The following is a 13,742-nucleotide window of genomic DNA, read 5'->3' as shown; positions in this document are numbered from 1 at the left end:
TGCCCCCACGCCTTCCTATCTTTAAAGCCAACAATAGTATGTCAAATCCCTTTCATATTTGAAACCACTGACTATTGCTGCTGCATCTCTCCGGTTTCTCCTATTATTAAGTGCTTGGGCAATCCAGAATAATCTTCCAATGCTAAAGTCAGCTGATTAATAAACTTAATTACAATGCAGAGTCCTTTTTGCCATGTAACATAACCATGGGAATTACTCTGGGGTTGTAGATCTGCCTATGATATGATGACACTAACGAATATTTTGCAACGAAAAAAATACTATTTTAAAAGATATATACGTATATTTTATATATGTATATTTCTACAGAATTATTACCACAAGTTATGCCTTGTGATGGTTTCTTATAAGAAGCAAGGAGGAAAAAGGTCCTTAACATTTTCAATTGTGTTTTTTTAATAATAAAGCATGCATTCTAATTTAGAAAAACCACAATATTTTCATCATGTCAGTCTTGAGGCTGAACGACACTTAACATTCTTTTTCCTTTTACCTGTCTGCCTTCTCCCTTCCCCTACACTCTCTATACCCCACCCTTCAGGCTCTCTGTTCCATCATCTTATGCCTATGGCCCCTTTCCCCTGTGCCCTCTTATTGCTTCCATCTATCACGCAGACACACACTGGCACTCCCCTAAACACTCTAGTGTTAAACAATTGCTGCTGATTGTTTTTGACAAGTGCCCTATGGGTAGGAGTGTTCACATAGATAAAGTGAAGTCAAATAGAGAACTACTATGAGAATAGACCTATTCAGCAGGCTGCAAAACAGGCTTAGTAGTGAAAATTCTTTGGGGATGGAGGCTTTTGGGTGTTTCAGAGCCATTTCTGCCATTTTCAGAGCCATTTCTACCTCCTCAAGTGCAGATATTCTGCTAGGGTGCAGATAGTCACTGTTACTGTTGTTAAAAGGTGGTTATTTTTCTTTTTTTTTTTTTTTGAGACAGAGTCTCGCTCTGTCACCCAGGCTGGAGTGCAGTGGCGCAATCTCGGCTCACTGCAAGCTCCGCCTCCCGGGTTCACGCCATTCTCCTGCCTCAGCCTCCGGAGTAGCTGGGACTACAGGCGCCCGCCACCACGCCCAGCTAATTTCTTTTGCATTTTTAATAGAGACGGGGTTTCACCATGTTAGCCAGGATGGTCTTGATCTCCTGACCTCGTGATCCACCCATCTCGGCCTCCCAAAGTGCTGGGATTACAGGCGTGAGCCACCGCGCCCGGCCTAAAAGGTGGTTACTTTTCAAGGCTACTTTGGAGCTGAGGATATGGGGATAGGATTAGGGCAAGGTAAATACCACAAGCTCACTGTGGCCGGCATTGTAGACTTAATTGGCCATTCTAAAAGAGGAACTAATTGGCTTCTAGCCAGGGCCTAAAAACTAGATCTAGATAGCACAAAAAGATTACATTAAACTTCCTCTAGTGTCCCATCTATCAGATTCCAATCCTGAAGGACCAACTCAATCTCTCTTCTATTTCATCTCCTTTCTCTCATCTTATAAAAGATATTCTTTGGAAAACTGTTTATTTCACATATAATGGAGCTGATATTTGTATGTTTTGTGGAGATGGTGTTTCATCATGTTGCCCAGGCTGGTCTTGAACTTTTGGGCTCAAGCAATCCTCCCACCTCAACCTTCCAAAGTGCCAGGATTACAGGCATAAGCCACCGTGCCTGTCTTAACATTTAATCTTTTCAAATTACTTCACTATGTATTCTTTTTTGTTGTTGTTCTTTTTTTTCTGTTTACTTCACTGTGTATTCTAAGAACAAATAAGAAATTCTTATTTCCTAATTATTGTTTATTTCCATATATATAATATATATTTTTTAATGTTTTTTTTTTTTTTTTAGATTGCATCTCACTCTGTCACCCAGGCTGGTGCACAGTGGTGCAATCTCAGCTCGCTGCAAACTCTTGTCTCCTGGGTTCAAGCAATTCTTCTGCCTCAGCCTCCCAAATAGCTGGGATTACAGGTGTACCACCACACCCAGCTAATTTTTGTATTTTTAGTACAGACATGGTTTCACCATGTTGTTCACGCTGGTCTCAAACTTCTGAACTCAAGTGATCCACCTGCCTTGGCCTCCCAAAGTGCTGGGATTACAGGCATGAGCTCCAAAACCTGGCCTATTTCCTAATATTTGTATATACTTGCTATATTTTTATTTTTACAACACATACAAATCAAGGCAAATGCAAGCCATGGATCTTATACATACAAAGGCATGTAGAAATATAATCATATAGTGAATATTCATGCATACTGAGGCAGGTTTTTAGATGCTCAGAGTCTGAAATTCCACTGCATGGTATTTCCACAAAATGTCCTGGGGCATACTCAGACAGAATAGCTCAAGTGCAAATTATAAGCATATATTCCCCAAATTGTATCCTGTTTGAATTCATCAAAGTTGAAATGAAGGAAAAAATAATAAGGGCAGCTGTGGGGAAAAGAAAGAGAGATCAGACTGTTACTGTGTCTATGTAGAAAGAAGTAGACATAAGAGACTCCATTTTGTTCTGTACTAAGAGAAATTCTTCTGCCTTGAGATGCTGTTAATCTGTAACCCTAGCCCCAACCCTGTGATTGCAGAGACATGTGCTGTGTTGACTCAAGATTTAATGCATTTAGGGCTGTGCAGGATGTGCTTTGTTTAAAAAGTGCTTGAAGGCAGTATGCTTGTTAAAAGTCATCACCATTCTCTAATCTCAAGTACCCAGGGACATAATACACTGCGCAAGGCCACAGGGACCTCTGCCTAGGAAAGCCAGGTATTGTCCCAGGTTTCTCCCCATGTGATAGCCTGAGATATGGCCTCATGGGAAGGGAAAGACCTGACTGTCCCCCAGCCCAACACCCGTAAAGGGTCTGTGCTGAGGAAGATTAGTAAAAGAGGAAGGCCTCTTTGCAGTTGAGATAAGAGGAAGGCATCTGTCTCCTGCTCATCCCTGGGAATAGAATGTCTCGGTGTAAAACCCGATTGTATGTTCTATTTACTGAGATAGGAGAAAACCACCTTAGGGCTGCAGGTGAGACATGCTGGCAGCAATACTTCTCTTTATTGCACCGAAATGTTTCTGTGCGTGCACATCAAGGCACAGCACCTTTCCTTAAACTTATTTATGACACAGAGACCTTTGTTCACGTTTTCCTGCTGACCCTCTCCCCCCATTACCCTATTGTCCTGCCACATCCCTCTCTCTGAGATGGTAGAGATAATGATCAATAAATACTGAGGGAACTCAAAGACCAGGGCCAGCTGCGGGGTCCTCCATATGCAGAACGCCAGTCCCCAGGGCCCACTTTCCTTTCTCTATACTCTGTCTCTGTCTCTTATTTCTTTTCTCGGTCTCTCATCCCACCTGACGAGAAACACCCACAGGCTGTGGAGGGGCTGGCCCCCTTCAGGCAGCCAGAGAGAAAGGTCGGGTTACCCACAAAGGGAAGCCCATGAGACTAACAGCAGATCTCTCAGCAGAAACCCTACAAGCCAGAAGAGAGTGGGGGCCAATATTCAACATTCTTAAAGAGAAGAATTTTCATCCCAGAATTTCATATGCAGCCAAACTAAGCTTCCTAAATGAAGAAGAAATAAAATCCTTTACAGACAAGCAAATGCTGAGAGATTTTGTCACCACCAGGCCTGCCTTACAAGAGCTCTTGAAGGAAGCACTAAACATGGAAAGGAACAACTGGTACCAGCCACCAAAAAAAATGCCAAATTATAAAGATCATAGATGCTAGGAAGAAACTGCATCAACTAATGAGCAAAATAACCAGCTAACATCATAATGACAGGATCAAATTCACATATGACAATATTAACCTTAAATGTAAATGGGCTAAATGCTCCAATTAAAAGACACAGACTGGCCAATTGGATAGAGTCAGGACCCATCAGTGTGCTGTATTCAGGAGACCCATCTCACGTGCAGACACACACATAGTCTCAAAAAAAAAAGGGATGGAGGAAGATCTACCGAGCAAATGGAAAACAATAAAAGCAGGAGTTGCAATCCTAGTCTCTGAGAAAACAGACTTTAAACCAACAAAGATCAAAAGAGACAAAGAAGGCCATTCCATAATGGTTAAGGGATCAATTCAACAAGAAGAGCTAACTATCCTAAATATATATGCACCCAATACAGCAGCACCCAGATTCATAAAGCAAGTCCTTAGAGAACTACAAAGACAGACTCCCACACGATAATAATGGGAGACTTTAACATGCCACTGTAAACATCAGACAGATCAACAAGACAGAAAGATAACAAGGATATCCAGGAATTGAACTCAGCTCTGCACCAGTGGACCTAATAGACATCTACAGAAGTCTCCCCCTCAAATCAACAAAATATACATTCTTCTCAGCACCACATTGCACTTATTCCAAAATTGACCACATAGTTGGAAGTTAAGCACTCCTCAGCAAATGTAAAAGAACAGAACTTATAACAAACTGTCTCTCAGACCACAGTGCAATCAAACTAGAACTTAGGATTAAGAAACTCACTCAAAACCGCTCAACTACATGGAAACTGAACAACCTGCTCCTGAATCACTACTGGGTACATAACGAAATAAAGGCAGAAATAAAGATGTTCTTTGAAACCAATGAGAACAAAGACACAACATACCAGAATCTCTGGGACACATTTAAAGCAGTGTATAGAGGGAAATTTATAGCACTAAATGCCCACAAGAGAAAGCAGAAAAGATCTAAAATTGATACCCTAACATCACAATTAAAAGAACTAGAGAAGCAAGAGCAAACACATTCAAAAGCTAGCAGAAGGCAAGAAGTAACTAAGATCAGAGCAGAACTGAAGGAGATAGAGACATAAAAAACACTTCAAAAAATCAATGCATCCAGGAGCTGGTTTTTTGAAAAGATCAACAAAATTGATAGACTGCTAGCAACACTAATAAAGAAGAAAAGAGAGAAGAATCAAATAGATGCAATAAAAAATGATAAAGTGGATATCACCACCGATCCCACAGAAATACAAACTACCATCAGAGAATACTATAAACACCTCTATGCAAATAAACTAGAAAACCTAGAAGAAATGGATAAATTTCTGGACACATACACCCTCCCAAGACTACACCAGGAAGAAGTTGAATCCCTGAATAGACCAGTAACAGGCTCTGAAATTGAGGCAATAATTAATAGCCTACCAACCAAAATAAGTCCAGGACCAGACAGATTCACAGCTGAATTCTACCAGAGGTACAAAGAGGAGCTGGTACCATTCCTTCTGAAACTATTCCAATCAACAGAAAAAGAGGGAATCCTCCCTAACTCATTTTATGAGGCCAGCATCATCCTGATACCAAAGCCTGGCAGAGATACAACATAAAAAGAGAATTTTAAACCAATATCCCTGATGAACATTGATGCAAAAATCCTCAATAAAATACTGGCAAATCAAATCCAGCAGCACATCAAAAAGCTTATCCACCAAGATCAAGTTGGCATCATCCCTGGGATGCAAGGCTGGTTCAACATACACAAATCAATAAACATAATCCATCACATAAACAGAACCAAAGGCAAAAACCACATGATTATCTCAATAGATGCAGAAAAGGCATCTGACAAAATTCAACAGCACTTCATGCTAAAAACTCTCAATAAACTAGGTATTGATGGGACGTATCTCAAAATAATAAGAGCTACTTATGACAAACCCACAGCCAATATCATACTGAATGGGCAAAAACTGGAAGCATTCCCTTTGAAAACTGGCACAAGACAGGGATGCCCTCTCTCACCACTCCTATTCAACATAGTATTGGAAGTTCTGGCCAGGGCAATCAAGCAGGAGAAAGAAATAAAGGGTATTCAATTAGGAAAAGGGGAAATCAAATTTTCCCTGTTTGCAGATGACAAGATTGTATATTTAGAAAACCCCATCATCTCAGCCCAAAATCTCCTTAAGCTGATAAGCAACTTCAGCAATGTCTCAGGATACAAAATCAATGTGCAAAAATCACAAGCATTCCTATACACCAATAATAGACCAACAGCCAAATCATGAGTGAACTCTCATTCATAATTGTTACAAAGAGAATAAAATACCTAGGATCCAACTTATAAAGGATATGAAGGACCTCTTCAAGGACAACTACAAACCACTGCTCAATGAAATAAAAGAGGATACAAACAAATGGAAGAACATTCCATGCTCATGGATAGGAAGAATCAATATCGTGAAAATGGCCATACTGCCCAAGGTAATTTATAGATTCAATACCATCCCTATCAAGCTACCAATGACTTTCTTCACAGAATTGGAAAAAACTACTTTAAAGTTCATATGGAACCAAAAAAGAGCCCGCATTGCCAAGATGATTCTAAGCCAAAAGAACAAAGCTGGAGGCATCACGCTACCTGACTTCAAACTATACTACAAGGCTACAGTAACCAAAACAGCATGGTACTGGTACCAAAATAGAGATACAGACCAATGGAACAGAACAGAGCACTCAGAAATAGTACCACACATCTACAACCATCTGATATTTGACAAACAGGACAAAAACAAATGGGGAAAGGATTTCCTATTTAATAAATGGTGCTGGGAAAACTGGCTAGCCATATGTAGAAAGCTGAAACTGGATCCCTTCCTTACGTCTTATACAAAAATTAATTCAAGATGGATTAAAGACTTAAACGTTAGACCTAAAACCATAAAAACCCTAGAAGAAAACCTAGGCAATACCATTGAGGCCACAGGCATGCGCATGGACTTCATGACTAAAACACCGAAAGCAATGGCAACAAAAGCCAAAATTGACAAATGGGATGTAATTAAACTAAAGAGCTTCTGCACAGCAAAAGAGACTACCATCAGCGTGAACAGGCAACCTACAGAATGGGAGAAAATTTTTACAATCTACCCATCTGACAAAGGGCTAATATCTAGAATCTACAAAGAACTTAAACAAATTTACAAGAAAAAAATCAAACAACCCTATCAAAAGGTGGGCAAAGGATATGAACAGACCCTTCTCAAAAGAAGACATTTATGCAGCCAACATACACATGAAAAAATGCTCATCATCACTGGCCATCAGAGAAATGCAAATCAAAACCACAATGTGTTACAGGAAGTCAGAGACCCCAAACAGAGGGACTGGATGGAGCCACAGCAGAGGAACACAAATTGTGAAGATTTCACTTTAATATAGACATTTATCAGTTCTTAAACAATACTTTTATAATTTCTTATGCCTGTCTTTAATCTCTTAATCCTGTTATCTTCATAAGCTGAGGATGTACATAACCTCAGGACCACTGTGATAATTGTGTTAACAGTGGTTCTGCTTTTGCCCTTTGCCCTGTGATCTTTGTTGGACCCTTATCAGTGGTTCTGCCTTTGCCCTTTGCCCTCAGAAGGATGTGATCTTTGTTAGACCCTTATCAGTGGTTCTGCTTTTTGCTCTTTGAAGCATGTGATCTTTGTACCTACTCTCTGTTCTTACACCACTTCCCCTTTTGAAACCCTTAAAAAAAAAACTTACTGGTCTGAGACTCAGGTGGGCATCATGGTCCTACCAATATGTGATGTCACCCCTGGAGGCCCAGCTGTAAAATTCCTCTCTTTGTACTGTCTCTCTCTATTTCTCAGCCAGCTGACCCTTATGGAAAATAGAAATAACCTACATTGAAATATTGGGGGCAGGTTCCCCCAATAACAATGAGATACCATCTCACACCAGTTAAAATGGCGATCATTAAAAAGTCAGGAAACAGCCAGGCGTGGTGGCTCACGCCTGTAATCCCAGCACTTTGGGAGGCTGAGGCAGGTGGATCACAAGGTCAGGAGATCGAGTCCATCCTAGCTAACATGGTGGAACCCCGTCTCTACTAAAAAATACAAAAAAATTAGCCAGGCGTCATGGCAGGTGCCTATAGTCCCAGCTACTCGGGAGGCTGAGGCAGGAGAATGGCATGAGCCCAGGAGGCGGAGCTTGCAGTGAGCCGAGATCGTGCCACTGCACTCCAGCCTGGGCGACAGAGCGAGACTGTCTCAAAAAAAAAAAAAAAAAAGAAAACAAAGTCAGGAAACAACAGGTGCTGGAGAGGATGTGAAGAAATAGGAACACTTTTACACTGTTGGTAGGACTGTAAACTAGTTCACCCATTGTGAAAGACAGTGTGGTGATTCCTCAAGGATCTAGAACTAGAAATACCATTTGACCCAGCCATCCCATTACTGGGTATATACCCAAAGGATTATAAATCATGCTGCTATAAAGACACATGCACACATATGTTTATCATGGCACTATTCACAATAGTAAAGACTTGGAACCAACCCGAATGTCCATCAATGATAGACTGGATTAAGAAAATGTGGCATATATACACCATGGAATACTATGCAGCCATAAAAAAGGATGAGTTCATATCCTTTGTAGGGACATGGATGAAGCTGGAAACCATCATTCTGAACAAACTATCACAAGGACATAAAACCAAACACTGCATGTTCTCACTCATAAGTGGGAATTGAACAATCAGAACACTTGGACACAGGGTGGAGAACATCACATACCAGGGCCTGTCGTGGGGTGAGAGGAGGGGGGAGGGATAGCATTAGGAGAGATACCTAATGTAAATGACAAGTTAATGGGTGCAGCACACCAAAATGGCAAATGTATACATAATGTAACAAACCTGTACATTGTGCATGTGTACCGTAGAACTTAAAGTATAATCAAAAAATAAAAAAATAAAAGATTAATGGGCCGGGGTTGTGGCTCATGTCTGTAATCCCAGCACTTTGGGAGGCTGAGGCAGGTGGATCACCTGGGGTCAGTAGTTCAAGACCATCATGGCCAACATGGCAAAATGCGGTCTCTACTAAAAATACAAAATTTAGCCAGGTGTGCTGGTGCACACCTGTACACACTTGTAATCTCAACTACTCAGGAGGCTGAGGCATAAGAATCGCTTGAACCCGGTATGCAGAGGTTACAGTGAACCAAGATCATGCCACTGTACTCCAGCCCTGGGCCACGGAGCAAGACTTCATCTCAAAAAAAAAAAAAAAAAAAAAAGATTAATGTTCCCTCTGAAGAATAAACATACGTAGTGGGATATTCTGCAGGGTAGGTAAAGTAGAAACTTTATATATTCAACCCAAAGCATATTTTGTTAATTAGCACTGTGGCCACTCCACTAGAACAGAATGGAACCCCACCCACACTTTGATTTGTATGCTAGGACTGACGATGTCACATAGTGAAGTATCATGAGAATATTTGTTACATAATGAGACTCTGGAAAGAGCAGGAAAAGACTTCCCAAACTGGTTCAAAAGTGGCTTGTGAGAACAGCAAAATGTGTTGTGACTATAGTTAAGGAGTAGGGTAAGGGTAAAGGTACCCAGGCATGTCTTGAACTTCCAGCATATACCAAAGGGAGCACTCAAGCTTTATTATCAACTTGCCCAAATAGTGTGGCTTAAAAGATGTCAGTAATCAATCAAAAATTAGATTCAGATTCTTTAATTCAACACTGAATGTTTACTCTTGAAACTCCTGACTTCTAGGTTGAGACTCAATTTCCTCATGCTAAAAACCTTATACATGTCCTTTCTTCAAGCATAAATAGGACCCTTTACATAATTGTTGAAAGTGCCTCCGAAGGGCCGGGCACGGTGGCTCACGCTTGTAATCCCAGCACTTTGGGAGGCCCAGGCGGGCGGATCACGAGGTCAGGAGATCGAGACCACGGTGAAACCCCGTCTCTACTAAAAATACAAAAAATTAGCCGGGCGTGGTGGCGGGCGCCTGTAGTCCCAGCTACTCGGAGAGGCTGAGGCAGGAGAATGGCGTGAACCCGGGAGGCGGAGCTTGCAGTGAGCCGAGATTGCGCCACTGCACTCCAGCCTGGGCGACAGAGCGAGACTCCGTCTCAAAAAAAAAAAAAAAGAAAGTGCCTCCGAAATACTGCTTAGACAAATTGTCTACAGTATTTTTACACTTGTATCGTGAAAATTAATGTTTATAAGACTATAAAAATTGAATAACAAGCCATTTTTCCAAAAGCCGCAAAAATTTCTATATGAGGTTATCATAATAAGCATGGTATTCTGTAATTTCTCAACTATAGCAAAACTTCATTTTTATTATTTATTTATTTTGAGACACAGTTTCGCTCCAGCCTGGGTGATAGAACGAGACTCTGTCTCAAAAAAAAAAAATAATAATTGTACACGTTCCTAGAAATCATTTAACCCAATTTATAGATTTACATTTCTTCCCTTGTACTTCAGTGAAAAACTTCGAGGATCCATAAATCAAGGTGGTATTTTCAGATTTGTGTGGCAAAAAATATGCACAGAGAGGCTGGGAGCGGTGGCTCACGCCTGTAATCCCAGCACTTTGGGAGGCGGAGGTGGGCAGAGCATGAGGTCAGGAGATCGAGACCATCCTAACTAACATGGTGAAAACCTGTCTCTACTAAAAATACAAAAAAATTAGCCAGGCGTGGTGGCAGGCGCCTATAGTCCCAGCTACTTGGGAGGCTGAGGCAGGAGAATGGCAAGAACCCGAGAGGCGGAGCTTGCAGTGAGCTGAGATCGCGCCACTGCACTCCAGCCTGGGCGACAGAGGGAGACTCTGTCTAAAAAAAAAAAAAATATATATATATATATATATATACACACACACACACAGACACATACACATACATACATATATCTACATATATGTGTATATGTATGTATATATGTACAGAGAAATGACAGATGCAAAGGATGTGTTCTACCAATATGTAGAGGGTCCCTTACATTTTAAGTTCAGTGAAATAATTAGAAAGATACAAGATAATGAACTGAAATTGTATAATGTGGAAGCAAAAGCTCTGTTACTAATGTGCAAGTATATCAACAGGATTTTTAAAACAAAACATGCTAATTATACCTTAAAATATATTTCTCCCAGTCTGGGCAACATGACGAAACCTCATCTCTACAAAAAATACAAAAATTAGCCAGGCATGGTGGCGCGGGCCTGTGGTCCTGAGGCAGGAGAACAGGGTCTGGAGGCAGGAAACCTAAGGCTGTTTCATGCTAACTTCCTTGAGCTAAATTGATGGGAAAATCCTAACTTTCCACACCTAAGTAACAGAAGGACCAGAGACTACTCCCTTTGCAAACCTCTACCTTTTCTGCCTGGCAGGTGGGAAATTAAAATTACCTCTGATTGGTTGCTTTTTGCAACCAATCAGATATTTGCATAGGAGTGTGACCTTTGTAACTTTACTTCAACCTCTGATTGGTTGACTGATTGCAGGCCACCATTTTATTTACATGAGGTCAGCACCAAGCGGCCAATGGGAGACCTCTAGTAGTCATTTGGACCCAAGAAGATTCTGTATCTGGGCCACTGCTTGGGCCTGTTCCCACACTGTGGAGTGTACTTTCATTTTCAATAAATTCCTGTTTTCATTCTTTTGATGCTGCATTCTTTCCTTGCTTTGCTGGGTGTTTTTTCCAATTCTTTGTTCAAAATGCCAAGAACCTGAACAACTTGCAGTCAGGATCCTCTACCGGTAACATATTTTGGTGAGCTAGCCAGGAGAGAAGGTAGGCCCAAAGTTTGGGATTTCTTTTTCTCCTTTCCCCTTTTATGTACAGGGAAATCTTCCTCTCTCCATCTTTTCCTTTCCAACTCAGGACCCTCGGTGGACAGCACCTAAGCACGAAGACAATTGCAAGTTTCTGGCCACGGCCAGTCTCTGGTGAAACTGAAAGGTTTCCGTGTGGAAATGCCTAACTGCCACCGCTTGGTTAAGGTGAGGAACCTGAGTCCTTTTCCTCGTTTTTGTTTTTCTGAGTCCTATTCCTTTTTTTCTTTTTCTGAGTTATTTTCCTTTTCTCTTTTTTCAGTCTTTCAGCAGCCGTTTCCTAGTAGATCGTTGGTAATTGAGGGAAACTGACTGGGGCCACTCTCTGGTATTCTCTGAAGGCCAAGGAGTGAACAGGGATGGCTGCCCTGCCCAGAAGGGGAAAAGACTCATTTCTGTCCTTTTCAGTTATAATCCCTGATCCCTAAGTGTGATGCAGTTAGCAGCAGCAGCTCGTGCAGGGTGAACTCACAGGTTTCAGGTGACTTATGCTTCTTTTACTTATGCTAAATTCTTCCCTTCTCCTACTCAACTGGTAAAAGACAGAAAACCCACCTAGCTATGCACAAAAGGTTACACAAGTCAGAGGGTCCGGGCATGTGGTCTGTGTGGTGCATGGTGGTGGAGGGAATTCATGAAAGGGAATTTATTATTGCCTAAGTTGACAGCGTTAAAGGGTTGCTTTAAGTGAAATAGAAAAACTTTAAGTCAGGTCCTCAGTGGTGGAGGGAACCATTCCAAAGTGGTGCCAGCACCCATCTAAGGTCAGAGATGTCTGACAGACTAAGTTGGGGCCCTAAAGGGGGGACGCCCCCAGGGACCCCAGTCTGGGCCCAGAATTTTTCCAGGGGGATGCCCCAGGTAAAATTTGGATCACCTAATGAGCCCTCCACTTTTCAAAGTCCTCTTCTCTTTTCCAAACCACTATGGGCAACTCTCCACCTATTCCACCTGATTCCATGCTTGGCTACATCCTCAACCACTGAAATCAGTTGACCCTGACACTCAGGCTTTTATGACCCTATACCAAAACTTAACAATCTGTCAAACTCCCAGAACCCACCCCCGCCACCAAAGGAAAGTTCTAAGGTAGAATTAGATATTGTAGATGATCCCCCCACCCTTTTTTTTTTCTTTTTTCAGACGGAGTTTTGCTCTTGTCGCCCAGGCTGGAGTGCAATGGCTTGATCTCGGCTCACCGCAACCTCCACCTCCCAGGTTCAAGCAATTCTCCTGCCTCAGCCTCCCAAGTGGCTGGGATTACAGGCACACACCACCACGCCCGTCTAATTTTTTATTTTTAGTAGAGACGGGGTTTCTCCACGTTGGTCAGGCTGGTCTCGAACTCCCGACCTCAGATAATCCGCCCACCTCAGCCTCCCAAAGTGTTGGGATTACAGGCGTGAGCCACTGCACCAAACCAGATGACCCCCTTTTACAAGAGCCACTTGTCTCTAAGGGTGAACAGCAACCATCCCTAAAGCCCCCTTACCAAGTGCTCCTAAGGCTAAAACCAGGAGCAAACACTGGGGACCCTATTAAGTCCCCCTAACACTCAGTGGGGAACACCATATTCTACTCTCCCTCCAGCCTTGCTACCCCGTAGGGAAGTAGCAGGAGCCGAATGGCCAGTCCTATTGCAGGTCCCCTTCTCTATAACTGATACACAGCAATGTAAGGAAAAGCTAGGAAGCTACTCTAAAAATCCTAGGAAATTTGCAGATGAGTTCTAAAAGTTGACCTTATTACTACTGCACTCCAGCCTGGGCAACAGGGTGGTTACAGGATAATAATGTCAATTTACAAAGATGATTTGAGAATCTTGTCTGTATGCACTTAAAACCAGCTGCAAAACATGTGAAGCAACAAGTGACAGAAATAAAAAGAATGTACAAATTTAGGTGGAGCACAGATTTTTAGGTTAGTGAAAGTACTCCGTATGTTTCCCATATCCCAAAGCAACACTCTGTCAAAGGACACCCTGAACACAAGCTCAGTGACTTACACTGTAAATTCACGTCATTCTCCACATATTCCATGCTGCTTAACTCACACAGTACAGTGACCTT

This window comes from Hylobates moloch, unplaced genomic scaffold (genome assembly GCF_009828535.3).
Source record: "Hylobates moloch isolate HMO894 unplaced genomic scaffold, HMol_V3 SCAFFOLD_12, whole genome shotgun sequence".
Classification (NCBI taxonomy): Eukaryota; Metazoa; Chordata; class Mammalia; order Primates; family Hylobatidae; genus Hylobates; species Hylobates moloch.
This window is presented reverse-complemented; position numbering follows the sequence as displayed.